At 44.1% G+C, this 9,504-nt stretch overlaps 1 protein-coding gene across 1 annotated transcript in view; it reads left to right on the plus strand.

Annotated features, from left to right (window-relative positions):
• Positions 1-9,504, plus strand: part of CAPRIN2 (caprin family member 2) — a 102,487-nt gene that overhangs the window by 87,047 nt on the left and 5,936 nt on the right. The gene's annotated exons all lie outside the window — the stretch shown is intronic.

Consider the following 9,504-nt stretch of genomic DNA (forward strand, 5'->3'; position numbering starts at 1 on the left):
AAAAAAAAAAAAAGGAAGAAAAACTTCTGACAGCCTAATCAAGACCAGGACAAATGAATGAGATGTGGAATAGAGGGATTCCTTGACTAGGTGCTTAGTAAGTACACTCTTTAGGTGTTCTGCTTGATAGCAAATGTTTGAAACTTCACTACAAATTCTCTTAACCAGTACTGGTTATAAAATACTGCTGTATCTAGTGCCTGGCTACGTATTAAATCAATTTCCTACCTAAAACATTCTGCAAGCTTTATAGTAAGAGAAGCCAGAGTTCTGCATGCTTGTTTTTTTATGAGTTTGTTTTTTTCAGGAAGAACATCATATTGAAGGGTCCTAACACTAACTTTTAAATATATGCTCAGTACAAACAGTCACCTAGGTTCTCTTGAACTTACTTAATTCTACAAGAACAGGTTACTACTGGGCTACAAACCTCTGGTCTGACCCCAAGATGGCTATCTCCAACAGTGGCAAAAAAAATCACAGAGGAATTGGTACTAGAAATAACGCATGTATGGAGTGGTCATCCCCTGTCATGTTTTTCCCAATTGCCAGCAGTAGGTTACATCCCTAAACTTTTAACAGCACTTGAGGTCTGTGCTCTATAAATGTCTTTTAATCTCTTTGAACCCAGTTGTATACCATTCTATCCATGCTTAAAGCAGTTTGTTTTAAACCTGCTGAGTGATTAACTTCATCAGATGCCTAATAGCTCTTGTATGATGAAGCACAGTAAGTATTTGCTTTTTCCATGCTGTTCTTGATTTCATAGCCTCATCTTCCTCCTCCTGTGGCTGTCTCTTCTAACTAGAGTCCCTCCCAATTTCACTTACCTGTCATAAGGAATCCTGCCTTTCTCTAGTCAACTTCATAGTTCTAGCATATCCTTTTTTGAGACTTTGACCAGAACTGCTTACAGTAATCAATATATTGATGCATGACGGATTCATCATGGAATGCACTATTGTTTTTGTCTTCAGCCTAGCTGACTTCTGAAGAACTGTCTTTTACACAAGTAGTAGAAATTGAAACTGAAGATGTCTTATTGGCTCTTTTATGTTTTGGAAAAGTTGGCTTGCAGACTTAACCCCCCCCCCCCGAAATGAAAACAGAGCTTTACTTCAAACCCTGTGCATTCCCACACCAAACCCAGCACATGCCAAGAAGAGGCAGTTCATTAGTTGAACCTGGTTGGCCCAGTATCTGTCTAGATCAGGCACTTCAGTGGAGTGCTTTTGGTGTTTTTATCTAGTAGCTGATTGAATCGGCTTTAGATGGGCACCCAAAATTCCCACTGAAGTGTCCAGTCTGTACAGATGCTGCAGAGCTGGGTTGAAGTAACGCACTGCTGTTTCCAGTGAAGTGTGGTTTGTTGGGGTTTTTAATGTCTACAGGCAACCATTGTTCTGTAGTTAAGGATTTGAAACCTTTCCTTGGTGCTATTAATGGAGCAAATATGAATATAAATCCTTCATGCTGGCAGGCATAGACTAGGTATGCAGCCTTGCTGTCCCTGTCTATTCTATTTGTTGGAATGGCTAATTTTTACTGACGGTTTGAGACTCTGTAACCTATTATTCAACCCCACAACCAGGAGGTCCAGTAGACTGGCTCTTTTTCCCATCGGGTTCCTGCCCTTTCTGCTTCATACGTGAGTGATCGTAGCAAGATGTTTGCTTCTACCAGCACAGCCTTCAAGGTTACTAGAAGACGCATCTCCGCACTACATCAGGTTATACATAGGGAAAGATGCCTCAGTTTGTCTGCTTCTGGATTATACAGTCCCAGTTCTCCCTAATCTTTTCTTATAATCTTATTTACCAGGCTTCCTAATCCATTTTTGTTGCTCTACTGGATTCCTTCAAAGTAGAGCTTCAGACTGAGCATAGTACTCCCTGCTCTGTTCTGCACTGGCTTAAATATCCTATTAATACAGCATAGCTTGCTCTTGGTTTTGCAACAAGAATATGTGGTTGACTCCATTCAGTTTGCAGTCTGCTGTAACCCCTAGGTCCTATTCTGAAGCACTGCAGCCTAGCTAGTCACTTCCCCCAGTCTGTATTTGTACATGCAGTTTTTATTCAGTCTCAAGTACAGAGCTGTATGCCTTATTGAATTTAACTTGATTTTCTTTCTTTTTGACCCCTTTTCTAGTTCAAGGCAGTTATGAATCCTAATCTCCAGAATGTTTGCAACTCCACCCCATTTCATGTCAGCAAATCTGAAGTGTGCACTTGGTCCCATCTTCCAAATCCTTGATGAAGATATTAAACAGTACCAGACCACCACAGACCTGAGGAACACCAGTCAATATTTTCCAATTGGATAGTAAGACACTGTAACTCATCTTTGAGCATGATGATCCAACAGTTGTTGGATATGCCACTTCTTATAGTACCTTTGTCTAAAAAGTGTATTTCTTTACTTTATTAATGGAATGTCATGGGAGACAGCATCAAAAAAAGCCTTGCTGAAGTCCAAATACATCACATTCACTAATTTTTTTTTCCTTCCTTCCCCACAAATCAAAGCTCATCACCTTGTTAATAGGAGAAAGGCAGGTTGGTCAAGCGTGACTTGCTCATGGCTGTTCCTGATCACCTTCTCTAAATGCTCAGAAATAGACTCCCTGATAACATGCTCCATGACTTTTTTCAGGTTTGAAGGTCAGACTAACTGGCCTGTAGTTCCCAGAAGCATCTTTTCTTATAGGTGGGCACTATTTTGCCCTTTGCCAAAGAGTCTTGCTGTTGAGCTAGGCCTATCTCTTGCTGCACTTTTTATTTGCCTCCAGAATAGCCAACCTTTGAATTTTTAATATTGCTTCCCCACAGTACAGCCAGTTCTCCTGGACTCCTGTTTCCCCTCAACTTGCCTCCTGTAGCAGCCTACCCACTAGTTCCCTTGGTTTGTTGCTCTGCTCTTTCCTATTCTTAGGATCTTGAACTGTCAGGTGTATGGTCACTGTCATCTTTGACCTCAAGTCTCTGATTTTTTCCTTAGTTTTGTGAGCAGCAAATCAAGAAAATCATCTCTGCCAAACTGGCTTCTCCACTTTCTCTCTGTTTACCAAAAAATTGCTGCTGAAGCTCTAAACATGCTGGACTGCCTGTGCACTGTTTATTTTCTTAGTGGATGTCATGGTAACTGATTTTGCCAAGAGCACTAGGTCCTGTAGCTTGTTTTTTAGAAGTCAGGTGTTTGTTGAGGTAGCTTTTTGTTCTCCCCTGGTTCAGTGATTTTTATAACACTCTTACCTTAGGTAGAGCTTATTGACCTTCTGAGGTTGCTTCTAGCTATGTTTTACCTGATTCTCGAAGGTCAAGGCTTACCATACCATACAGACTATCAGAAGCAGATGAGAGGATGAGTTGGTGCCTGTGTGGGGTTGTCACTGTGTTTTATGCTTCTTTAATTGCTGTTTTAAAACTTTGTACTCTGCTATGATAAGCCTGACTGCTTTAGTCTGTGGTGGAAGGGGCTGAAGAATTAGTCAGAATAAGTGAAAGTCTTATGCCCAGGCTTTCTTCCCTGTGAATTTCCCCATAGGAATTTCTATTTGATGTTGGAACATGGCTATTCCAGGCTGGATGCTATTAAATGTTTCTGGTCATAAACTAGTCAGGGTTGACTAATATAATTGCAGGATTTTGTGGGAGAATGATTCCAAATCAATCTGAATTGAAATTTCAGAGACAAGGGACTGCTTTATAGGTGGGTACCTAGGAGTGTTGTCCTCTGGACACACTGATCCTACTTGGATGTTGAATGGCTAGAAATTATCTAGTCAAGATGCCAATGAACACTTTTTTTTTTAACCAAGTCTTGCAATTGCCCTTTCCCTCTCCATTTGGAAATGGCTATTGATGCATTGACTTGGACAAGAAAGGACCTTTAAGTCCCTAGTTTAGCCATCTGTCCATCAAAGGCCACTAAATGTCACCCTCGTGCTTCAGTAATTTGACACAAGTAAAATCTGAATAAAACTTCCCAGAAGATGTTGAGCTGGAGAATCTTCTTGACACATCTTGATTAGCCAGCTCTTGATCTATTTAACAGGCCCTATATAGTGCCGCTATATAGTGATGATTTTTTGTCAGTTGGCATCTCCATGCACTACCAAGATGCATGCTTCAGAAAAGTCTCTGTGGCTTGTTTTTACTAGCTGAATGCATCAAGCATGACTTTCACTTTAGAAGGATGCTGTAAAGAATAAAAGTGTGTAGCATTCAAGTGACTTCTGTTTCTCTTGCCTTTCTAGCTGTTTACTGGTGGTAGAGTCATCCCACTCATTCTTTTTTAATAGTGGCATAACATTAAGTCATTCTCATTTTCTAGAAATTCCCTAGTATTCAAAGACTAGGTTGAGCCTAGCAGGTCAAAGACTGTCAGCGGTCCTTTGGAATGATTATCCAGGAATGTGGTGTTGGCTTGTTTTTTGTCAGCTTTTTTAAAATTCTTGCTCAATAGATGTCTAGCTTTCTCCATTTTAGAAAAGTCTATAATCTTCAGGTTATCATAGTACACTCCAAAGCATTCCAAACCCCAGGTGGCAGTGGGTACATGCACTTCACAATCTGTCTTGCATCACTGTTGGGATTTCTTGGTAGTATGAGAACTATCTGTATAAATTGTTTTTCCCCCTCTGTTTCACGTTTTTCAGTGAGGGTGAAAGCAGCAATTACAATAAAAATAATTTTAACTAAGGCTTTCTACCATGAGCTGTAGAATCATAGTCTCCTCTGATCTAAATTCTGTAAGATTAGATTTTCATTTGGCTAAACTTCTCCTTCCAGGAGATTCTGGAAAAAGGAGTCTTTCTGTTATGTATCTTTTTTTTTCATTTTTGAGGTTGTCCTGTTTGTGTAAAATGTAATTTAGTTAATTACTGCTTGGGGACTACTTGTCCTAAGGGCATGTCTCTCGTGTGCCCCAAATGGTCCATATGGATCCATCAGGACTATCTGCTAAAGAAAAGCAGTATAGCAGCATTCTTATGGTACTGTAGCAGGGTCAGATAGCACTGTTAATGTCATAAGGAAGCCTATAGTAGTTACAAAAGCTAATGGTATGCAAAATCTTTTTTCTAACTTACTAATATTACATAGTCAATAGTAAAGTACACTTCCCAAGTGGAAAGCCCCAAAACGCATTTTTTTATTTATTTCTAAAAGCATTAAAGAGGTGCTTTAAGGGCTAACAGATCTTGTCTAGATCAGGGGGTCAGCAACCTATGGTCTGCAAAGCCATAGGATCTAGCCAACAGAGCTGGTGCTTTGTGCCATGTTGTACTGTGATGAGGTGGCAAGGAGCTTGCTCTTGCTGTGTCCCTGGGGGGCAGTAGGGAGAAATATGGTAGTGGCTGGTCCTAGCTCTGGCCCACCTCAGACCTGAGCTATCTTGTCCTGCCACTGGAAAAGTTTACTGACTGCTGGTTTAGACCAATGACTCTCAGCCAAGGTACACTGCATATTGGGATATTTTAATAATCATAAACGTTGCCTTTGCGTATTCCTTTTTTTGTTGAGCATATTGCAATGAGAGGGGAGAAAGAGACAAATGAGAGAGAGAGAGAACCAGACACACAAATGCACACAGAGAACTACGTGCACAAACATGGAGAGCCAGAACAGATGCATGCACACACGTCCAGAACTGGACTCGTGTGCGTGCACAGATGCACAGGACCAGACAGGCAGACAAATGCATAGAACCAGATGCGCAGGCACATGGAGCTGGGCTCCTGGGCCACTGGACAAAGTCTGCTCCAAGGCAGGTGTGTACCCACTAGTATGGAGCTAATGCCGGAGCCCAGGGCAAACGGTTGCATCCTCCCAGCTGCAGCAAGCCCAGGCTCTGGGTAGCTGCTGCTTGCCACAGCAGGGCTTGCAGCTGTCCAGCTGCCTGCTGGGAGCAGCCCAGGCTTCATGGCTGGCAGTAGCTGCCTAGAGCCTAGGCTGGTGTGGTGTGGTGTGCTGAGCAAAATGGCCTCCCATGCCTTGCTTGGCACACATGCTGGAGGTTGGTGACCCCTGAGCTAGATCAATACTTAAGGCCCTCTTTTAACTGGAGTCCAGAGCAAGTGGGAAGCTTGCTAGGGAGTTGTCTGTTTGTGTTGCTATGGTCACTGTAAGCTTGGTGAAAAGAAATAGGCTATCAGGAGGGGTGGGGGAAGGGGGACTCTTTTGGGACCAGGAAGCAACCAACAGGCCACCTTCAGGGGAGTTTGCTGGAGAACTTTTGCTTGGAGAAGGGCAGACAGTGGGTAGGCAGTGGATTTAAGAGACTCAGAGATGGCTGGAGGACATTGAAATGCTAGAACCACTGCCTGCTCTTGCTCTCCTTGCATATGAAGCTTGTGCAGGCAGGCTGGCTCACTGTTGATGCTTCCACCTAGGCCCTAGTTTGGTGCTGTGGCAACTGCCATTTTCAGATTCCATCCAGTGATAGTAAGGTGGAATGACTGCAATGTGAATGCAGTGTCCTGGTGGTGTCCCTCAGGGAGCAGGCAAGGGAGCCACAAAAGGAAGTGGCAAGGCTCCAAAGTGTCCTCAGCCATGAGATGTTCATAGATTTTGATGCTGCAGTTAGACTCTCCAGGACTGTAGAGGAAGGACTGCCAAAGGCAGTGCTAGAGAAGGAAAGGGATATGAACTCCCAGGAAGGTAGAAGCTGGAAGCTTGTGGCCTCTGGCAACAAGCAGAAGTCTTCATTCCCACCTGCAGTGGCTTGCTCAGAGAACAGACATGGAGCCCTAGCAACAGAAGAGGAGGAGCACATTCTGTCAGCAGAAGAGGCCAGGCCAGGCCTCCCCAAGGTTGGGAGGATCAAAACAACTGCCAATAAGGAAGCAATGGCTAATGGTGGCTGGTGACTCTTTTCTGCAGGGAACAGAGGCATCCAACAGTTGACCTGACCTGTTGTCTCAGGTCATCTGTTTGCCTGGATCTGAGATGTCATGGAAGAAGTACTGAGTCATCTAGCCCTCTGCTACTTAATGCTGCTTATTTATGTGGGGATCAGTTAATACTGCCAATGGGGACCCTTAGCAGATCAAAGGGACTGGCTACAGGGCTCCGGGTATAGGGGACTGGGGGGGGGCAGGAGAGGGTGTGCAGGTGGCATTCTCCTCAATCCTTCCAGTCAAGGGGAGGGGCCCAGGCAGGAGTGAATGCATTCTGCAGATCAGTACCTGCTGTGCAGATGGTGTTGCCAGCAGGACTTTGACTTTAACCATGGGATGCTCTTCCAAGAAGGATTGCTAGAAAGATGGAAGAGCACTTCACAGATGGATTGCCACCTAAGAGGGAAGAGCATCTTCACAGATAAGCTCACTAACCTAATGAGGAGGGCTTTAAACTTGGTTTGCTGGGGGATTGAGATCAAAGCCCTGCAGTAAGTGTGGAAGCAAATGACTTGGAAGGAAGCACCAGCAGATGGGGATGGAGGGCTCTTCATTCTTCCTGAGGAAGTAGGGCAATTGGCTAGTCGCCTTGGGTGTCTGTACATGAACGCATGGAGCCTGGGAAACTAGCAGGAAGGATTGGAGTCCTTGCACAGTCATAGAATTATGATGTGATTTGAAGCTACAGACTTGGTATGATAGCTTGCATGACTGGAGTATGGTCCTGAATTCGTATGAACTGTCCAAGAAGGACAGGCAAGGCAGAAGAGTTGCTTCTTAAGTTAAAAAGCTGTATGGTTGCTCAGAGCTCCAGTATGAAACTGGCAATAGGCCTGTTGAAAGTCCCTGGGTTCGGGTCGGGGAGAGAAACAAGGGTAATGTTGTGGGTGTCTGCTATAGCCCACCAAACCAGGAGGGTGAGGTGAATGAGGTATTCTTCAAATAGCTAGTAGATGGCAATCTGGACAGCAGCAGCTATGAAAGATTGAGTTCAGGATCCTGAAGAAAGAAGAATAGCAGAATAAGAACCCTGGACTTCAGAAAAGCAGACTTTGATGCATTTAGGGAACTGATAGGCAAGGTCACCTGGAAGGCCAGTCTGAGGGGGAAAGGAGTCCAGGAGACCTAGTTTTTATTTTAAAGAGACCTTACTTGGGGTACAGGAACAAACTATTCTGACATGCAGGAAGATTAGGAAGGATAGCAGAAGATCAGCTTGGCTTTACCAGGAACATTTTAGTGAGCTAAAACACAAAAAGGAAGCTCTCAGCTTACCCTTGTAAATGATTGTTTGGGCATGCAGGGGTGAAATCAAGAAGGCCAAAGTACAATTCAAGTTGCAGCTAGCAAGGGATGTAAAGGTTAATGAGAAGGGTTTCTACAATTGTCAGTAACAAGAAGATTGGCAAAGTGTGGGTCCCTTACTAAATGGGGAAGGCAATCTAGAGATGGGGTGTGGAAATGCTGATGTACCTTTTTTACCTTGATCCTTGCAGGTAAGGTCAGCTTCCAGGCCATGGCACCTGGCAGCACAGTTTGGGGAGGAGGTGAGCAGCCAACAGTGATAAAAGAACAAATTGGGGACCATTTAGAAAAGCTGGAAATAAAGAAGTCCATGGGACTGGATGTGATACACCCAAAGGTGCTGAGGGGGCTGGCTATTGTGATTGCAGAATCACTGCTCATTATCTCTGAAAACTTTATGGAAATCAGGAGATGTCCTGGATGGTTGGAAAAGGGCAGATATAGTGCTCATCTTTAAAGGGAAGGAGAAGGATCCAGGGCACTACTGAGCAATCGGCCTTATCTCAGTGCCTAGAAAAATGTATGGAGTAGGTCTTCAAAGAATCCATTTCTAAGCACTTGGAGAAGGTGATTTAGGAACAGTCAGCATGGGTTCATCAAGGGCAAGTCATGCCTGATCAACCTGATTGCCTTCTATGATGAGGTGACTGACTCGGGATGTGGGGCAAGCAGTGGACACTATTACACTTTGACTTTAGCAAGGCTTGATATGGTTTCCCATGATGCTTTTTCAAGCCTGCTAAGAAAGTATGGATTGCATGAACGCACTCGAAGGTGAATAGAAAACTAGCTGGATCATCAGGCTGAAGGGTAGTGAACTTTGGCTTGCTGTCTAGTTGGCAACTGGCTTCAAATAGAGTGCCCCAAGGGTTGGTCCTGGTGCTGGTTTTGTTCAGTAGCTTCATCAGTGGGATGCAGTGCACCCTTGGCAAGTTTTCAGATGGACACCAAGTGGGATGGGAGTAGTAGGTAGAGTGGAGATTAGGTCTTAAGATTCAGAGAGACCTATCCAAACTGGAGGATTGGACACACAAAACTGAGGCTCAGTAAGGGCAAGTAAAAAGTCCTGCACTTGGAATAGAACAGTCCCATGCACCAGTACAGACTGGCTAAGCAGTAGCTGTGCAGAAAAGGACTTAGAAGTTGTGGTGGACAGTAAGCAGTGTGGCAGAATGCCATTTCTGTCTCTTCTCCAAACTCTATCTGACAGTTCGTTTACCATGGTCACTGCAGGCGCTTCTGGCCTCATCAGCTTGAGGTAACCCTGAGTTGGATATGTTCTAGAGTGGGGGGGGGGG

The sequence above is a fragment of the Gavialis gangeticus genome, unplaced genomic scaffold (genome assembly GCF_001723915.1).
Source record: "Gavialis gangeticus isolate Ggan-Ray unplaced genomic scaffold, GavGan_comp1, whole genome shotgun sequence".
Lineage (NCBI taxonomy): Eukaryota > Metazoa > Chordata > Crocodylia > Gavialidae > Gavialis > Gavialis gangeticus.